Below are 6,829 nucleotides of genomic sequence, written 5' to 3'. Positions count from 1 at the left end.
GAGTAATATCACAGTAATTATTTAGAATCAAGGAATAAACTAATCCAAACAAAATAAAAGAAATGGCTGAGAACAAGTAAGGTGGGTACTAATAAGGGCATCTTATAAAACCTCTGCTAACTAGTAAACACCAAGCAAAACACAGTGCAAACAGTTCCTTCTCCGGTTATCCACATGAAGGATAAAATGAAATGTATAAAACATTTCCCAAACAAACAAAATGATCATGGTCTTAATCATGTCTCATACCCCAGAGACATGCTCTTATACTCACATCACTGATACGAGTTAGTGTCGAGAGCATCAAAGACGGCAAAAACTCCATGTATCTCTTCTGTGATTTACCCACACGGATAAGTTTAAGAGCCCATAACAAATGATTATAAAGTGTTGCCAATAATATTGAAAATAAAAGTTGCATGTGACAAATCAAGTATACTGATAGGCAACATAGATCAAAAGTGGTTAAGCAACAACAGGATCAAAGATGGCTGAGCAAAAATTAACAAGTTTACATATACAAGATGTACAACTTAACAAAATAAAATATGATAAGATAAATATGATAGGACAATAAGTACAGAGGAAGAAAATATATTTTAAATGGAGAGAAATGGAGGATATTCGTACCTGGAATGAGTATAAAATATTCAATAATGCTCACACAACTAGCTCCAAATAAACCTCCAAATCAATCTATAATAACAACAGAAATATAATTTATAAATGCCAAACTCTAAAACCCACTAAAAAGTAAAGCTAACAAAATTATAATATTTTATACAACTACCACAACTAATATAGATGATCACCAAATAATCTGAATAATTTACAAGCTGGTTTATAAAATATAAAGATATTTTATTAATTTATAAAAAATAATGTAGAAATATTTAAGTATATAAATTCATAAAAGTAGATAAATATAAATTATACATTAATTTAACATATTAAATTGTAACAACAATTTAAGAAAATGATAAAAATAAATATAGCATTTATGCTCTCTGTTTAGCAACACATACTAACAAGATTTATCAAATCCACCTCTGGCACATTAATACTACACACTACTTACAAAATTTAAATTATTATGGCCAAGTATTAGATACTATAGTTAATAACATATTGGTTATAAAAAAATAATGAGACTAAAGTTTCAAATATATTATGCATGGGGAAAATATAATAATGTAATATGATTAGCAAATGTAAACAATTTATAATTTTAGATAAACAAACAACCAATTGTTAATTACTTAACTTAATTAACAAAATACTTTGACTACATATGACCTATAAAATAAACTACTTTATATATCATTAGTCCCACAAATACATATTTTGTCAATTTTAATAAATCTCAATAAACTAAATCTTGTGAACATAGATTTTATTTTACAAATAATTTTACATATTAACAAACTAACATAATATAACATGATAATATTATGAACAACTCACACACATAACTAGTAAATAATAATTTACAAAACTAGCCAGACACTAACAATATATTAAAATGTACCATATCATCCACTTAATAAAATGTAAAAACCTGAGAATCATATAATTTCTTAAACCAACTTAATGACATAAAAATTAAAAATAAAAATAAACATGACTAATTAAACCACTACTAATTAAACACCTTCTGGCCAGTACAAATAACAATTAATTAATCAATTAAATCAATTAAACATGCATTAAACAAATAACCTAACACAATATATAAACATATAAACAAATAATATAATAATTTGATAAAACTTACCTGATTTTAGAGCCTGATATAAGTATGTAAAATAATGTGTACAAATAGTTATAAACCTGAAAATAAAAATGACTAATATTAGTATACAACATAAATAATAGTAATTAAATTATGTGGTGATTAAATTTTTAACTAAACCTCCACAAGGTGTCAGTGGCGGAACTAGAGGGGTGATAAGTGGCATTTTAATGGCTTCAATTGATGTCTTGAAATCAAGTGTTTTATGTATTTGATGCGTTTTTCTAGTGTTTGTGCATTTCATGGTTTTACTTGCATTTGTGGAGAGATTTCATCAGGAATAAACCTAGGGAGTGCTTGGCATTGCAAGTGGGAAGTTAGGAGCAGAACGCAGCAGAAAACAGGAGAAAAATAATAAATTTTCCAGTGAGGTGCTGGGCGCCCGCTCAGCCTGCTGAGCGGCCACTCAGAAAGCTGGGCGCCCCCTCAGGATTGCTGGGCGGCCGGTCAGGGTCGTGAATTAAAATCCTGATTTTTAGAGTTCTATTCCTATTGAACTTCCGACTTCTGAGATAGCTAGGACTTGTGGGGCTTCTATATAAGTAGTTTTCAGAGACATTTCACGTGTGTTGAATCATGGTATCAATCGAGGAGCAAGGAGATAAGGAAGCATACCGTTTTAGCACATCGCAACGAAGAAGAGGAAGTATAGTTTTCTTGTGATTCTTTTATTCGTTGTATCAGTGGATGCTAGTTTTCTTTACTTTGAACCTTATTACTCTTGTGACGTACTCTGGTTTTAATAAGTATTTTTATTAGTTATTCTCGTGTGTTATTATCATGTTTTCATATGAACCCATGGTGACGATGAGTTCAATCATGGGCTAATCGTGATCATGGGGTCGTAACGGATTTATTATGGAATTCTTTAGTTAGTTTTTTAATACCTTAGTGTGTGATGATTGTATGATATCTAGTATTGGTTGTGCTTATTCGCCTTATGTGCGTCGCGATCATATAAGATAAGGTGTTAATGTCTTGTGAAGCGATGGTGGATCTTGAGATTTAGAACTTGCCATGCTAGCATAGGTTCATGTATGTGTATGCATGATTAGTGGGTAACTCTAACCCTTTTACTTGCTCTGTGTAATCATAAGGAATAACTTATGCTTAAATTGTTATGTTGTAAAATTCTGTAGACATATAGGGTCTCAACATAATTGATGCCTATTCAACTTCTATCTTAATTGTGGATGTTTGGTAGAATGGTATTAGTACAATGAAAGTTGGCTTTTATCAGTTTCGTGTTGTTCGATTAATATCATCACCGTTACATGCTAAGGATAATAATAATAACTATTGAAGAAAGTATTAATGAAGTTATGATCTCATATGTGTTTAATATTGTTAATTCAAGTGTCAATTAAGTGTTTAATTATCGTAGTTAATTATAGTTAATACTTAGTTAATCAAATCTACGTGTTATTGTCTTCACATTGAGAAGTAATCATATATTGGCGAGTAAGTGTTAATTGAACATAATTAGTCTGAGTCTCTGTGGGAACGAACTAGAAAGTATTTTATATTACTTTTGAACGCGTATACTTGCGTGTATTATTAGCGCGTGTTCCGCCCTAACAAGTTTTTGGCGCCGGAGCCGGGGACTCGGCATATTTGTTTAGGTTATGCATTTACCATCAGTGGTCATTAGGACTCATTGATTAAGACGTGTTACTTATCGTTCCGGTTGTGTTTCAGGTACTTTAGCGAGCATTTATGCAAACACGTTCTTGTACTCGCAAGAGGACTTTAGATACGGCTGAGGAGACAGACTCAGTTCTTGATATTCCGGAGAAGATAGATTTTGAAGATTCGGATAAAGAGAGTGAGCAGATTGAACCAGTAATCATGGGTGATCGTATAGTTTCGGCAGATCCAGCTCTTATGGACTTTTCTCGGCCTAAAATTGATGACATTCAGTCAAGCATCCCTCATCTGGCTATTCAGGCTAACACTTTTGAAATCAATCCGGGCACTATTCAGATGGTGCAGAATTCTGTTTCTTTCGGAGGTGCTGCAACTGAAGACCCCAACATGCACATCAGGAATTTTGTCGAGATCTGTAGTAGTTTCAAATATAATGGTGTGACTGATGAGGCTATCAAGCTGAGACTTTTCCCATTCTCTCTGAGGGATAAAACTAAGGTCTGGTTACATTCTGAACCAGCTGGGTCCATCACTACTTGGCAAGATCTTGCGCAAAAGTTTCTGGTAAAGTTCTATCCAATGGCTAAGACTGCAGCTATGAGGAGTGCTCTTACTCAGTTTGCGCAGCAACCAACAGAATCTATGTGCGAAGCTTGGGAGCGCTACAAGGAGATGTTGAGAAAGTGTCCACATCATGGTATGCCTGACTGGATGGTGATCACTGGTTTCTATAATGGTTTGGGGGCCCAATCTCGGCCCATGCTCGATGCAGCAGCTGGAGCCTTGTGGGCCAAAAGCTATACTGAGGGTTATAATCTTATTACAACTATGGCTACAAATGAGCATCCAAACCCAACTCAAAGGATGATGCCTGGGAAGGTAGCAGGTATTCTGGAAGTTGATGCAGCTACAGCTATTGCAGCGCAGCTCCAAGCGCTGTCTTTGAAGGTGGATTCTTTAGCCACCTATGGAGTCAATCAGATAGCTATGGTCTGTGAGCTTTGTGTAGGTTCTCATGCTACAGATCAGTGTTCTATTGTTAATGAATCTGTTCAGTATGTGAACTATTATCAGTGACTGCAACAGCCTGTGCCAGCTACTTATCATCCTAATAACAGAAATCATCCCAATTTCAGCTGGAGCAATAATCAGAATGCTATTCAGCAACCATATCAGCAAGGTGTAAGTAAACAGTTTAATCCACCCGGATTCTAGCAACCACAGCATTATGCTCAAAGGCAATCATATCCTCAACAAGGAGGTGTTGCTCCACCTTCTAGTGTTGATTTCGAGGAACTCAAGCTGTTGTGCAAAAGTCAGGCTGTTTCTATCAAGACCTTGGAAAATCAAATCGGTCAAATAGCCAATGCAGTGCTCAATCGTTAACCTGGCACACTTCCCAGTGATACTGAAGTGCCAGGCAGGAAGGAAGCTAAGGAGCAAGTCAAGGCTATTACCTTAAGGTCTAGAAAAGTTGCTGATGCTGAAAAATCAAATGGCAGAGAAGCTGAAGTTGGTGATGAAGAAGAGAAGCAAAAGGAGAAACGGCGGAACCAAGGAAGACTGCTGTTGAACACACTCTGCCTGAGGGTAATATAGGGGAGAAATAGCTCTACCCCCCACCACCTTTCCCTAAGAGAGTGCAACAACAAAAACTGGATAAGCAGTTCGGTAAGTTTCTGGAGGTGTTCAAGAAACTTCACATCAACATACCTTTCGCTGAGGCTTTGGAGCAAATGCCTAGTTATGCAATATTCATGAAGAGTATTCTTTTAAGGAAGGTGAAACTGGATGACCTTGAGACCGTTACTCTAACGGAAGAGTGCAGTGCTGTGCTGCAACAAAAATTACCTCCAAAGCTTAAAGATCCAGGTAGCTTCACCATTCCTTGAACCATTGGCAAGTTGTCTTTTGACAAATGCCTGTGCGATTTGGGAGCAAGCATCAATCTAATGCCGTTGTCTATCTTCAAAAAGTTGAATTTTCCTGATCCAAAACCCACCTACATGTCTCTACAATTGGCTGATCGTTCTATTACATATCCACGAGGCATAGTGGAAGACGTGTTAGTAAAGGTGGATAAGCTCTTCTTTTCTTTAGACTTTGTCATTTTGGATTTTGAGGAAGATAAGAAGATCCCCATAATCTTGGGAAGACCTTTCTTGTCTACAGGTCGTACCTTGATAGATGTGCAGAAAGGTGAACTTACTATGAGGGTGCAGGATCAGGATGTGACATTCAATGTATTCAAAGCGATGAAATTCCCTATAAAAGATGAGGAGTGCTTAAAGGTGGATTTGATTGATTCTACGGTAACTTCAGAACTTGATCATATGCTAATGTCTGATGCATTAGAGAAAGCCTTAGTGGGGGAGTTTGATAGTGATGATGAGGATGGAAATGAGCAACTACAATATCTAAATGCTTCTCCTTGGAGGCGAAAGCTAGACATGCCATTTGAATCTCTTGGTACTTCTGATCTCAAGAATACTGAAGGAAAGCTCAAACCATATATTGAGGAAGCACCTAGTTTAGAGCTTAAACTATTGCCTGAACACTTGAGGTATGCCTTTTTAGGTGATGCATCTACTTTACCTGTTATTATTGCATCTGACCTTTCAGGAAGTGAGGAAGATAAGCTCTTGAGGATCTTGAGAGAATTCAAATCGGCTATCGGATAGACTATAGCAGATATCAAAGGGATCAGCCCTTCGTACTGCATGCATAAAATTCTGCTAGAGGAAGGTAGTAAGCCAACTGTAGAGCAACAGCGACGACTTAATCCTATTATGAAAGAAGTGGTGAAGAATGAAATTCTGAAGTGGCTGGATGCAGGAATCATATATCCTATTTCTGACAGTTCTTGGGTGAGCCCCGTACAATGTGTACTGAAGAAATGAGGTATAACTTTGGTAGCAAATGAGTAGAACGAGCTCATCCACACTCGAATAGTCACAAGATGGAGGGTATGCATGGATTATAGAAAGTTGAACAAGGCCACGAGAAAGGATCACTTCCCTCTTCCATTTATTGACCAGATGCTTGACAGGTTGGCCGGTCATGAGTATTATTGTCTTCTGGATTGCTATTCGGGGTATAATCAGATTTGCATTGCACTAGAGGATCAATAAAAGACTACCTTCACTTGTCCATTTGGCACATTTGCTTTTTGCAGAGTTTCGTTTGGCTTATGTGGCGCACCTGCCATTTTTCAGAGATGTATGATGGCTATATTCTCTAATATGATTGGAAATAATGTTGAAGTGTTCATGGACGACTTCTCCGTCTTTGGACATTCGTATGATGAATGTTTGAATAATCTTCGTGCGGTGCTCAAAAGGTGTGTGGAAACTAATTTGGTACTAAATTGGGAAAAATGTCACTTTATGG

At 36.3% G+C, this 6,829-nt stretch overlaps 1 non-coding gene across 1 annotated transcript; it reads right to left on the bottom strand.

Annotated features, from left to right (window-relative positions):
• Positions 1-4,033: 4,033 nt before the first annotated feature.
• Positions 4,034-4,140, bottom strand: LOC141699078 (small nucleolar RNA R71). The gene has a single exon (XR_012565565.1). It is a non-coding gene; the product is annotated as a small nucleolar RNA R71 (small nucleolar RNA).
• Between the last annotated feature and the right edge of the window lie 2,689 nt (positions 4,141-6,829).

Source organism: Apium graveolens, chromosome 11, assembly GCF_009905375.1.
Source record: "Apium graveolens cultivar Ventura chromosome 11, ASM990537v1, whole genome shotgun sequence".
Lineage (NCBI taxonomy): Eukaryota > Viridiplantae > Streptophyta > Magnoliopsida > Apiales > Apiaceae > Apium > Apium graveolens.
The sequence above is the reverse complement of the archived record's forward strand: the minus strand, read 5'-3'. Positions and strand labels throughout refer to the sequence as shown.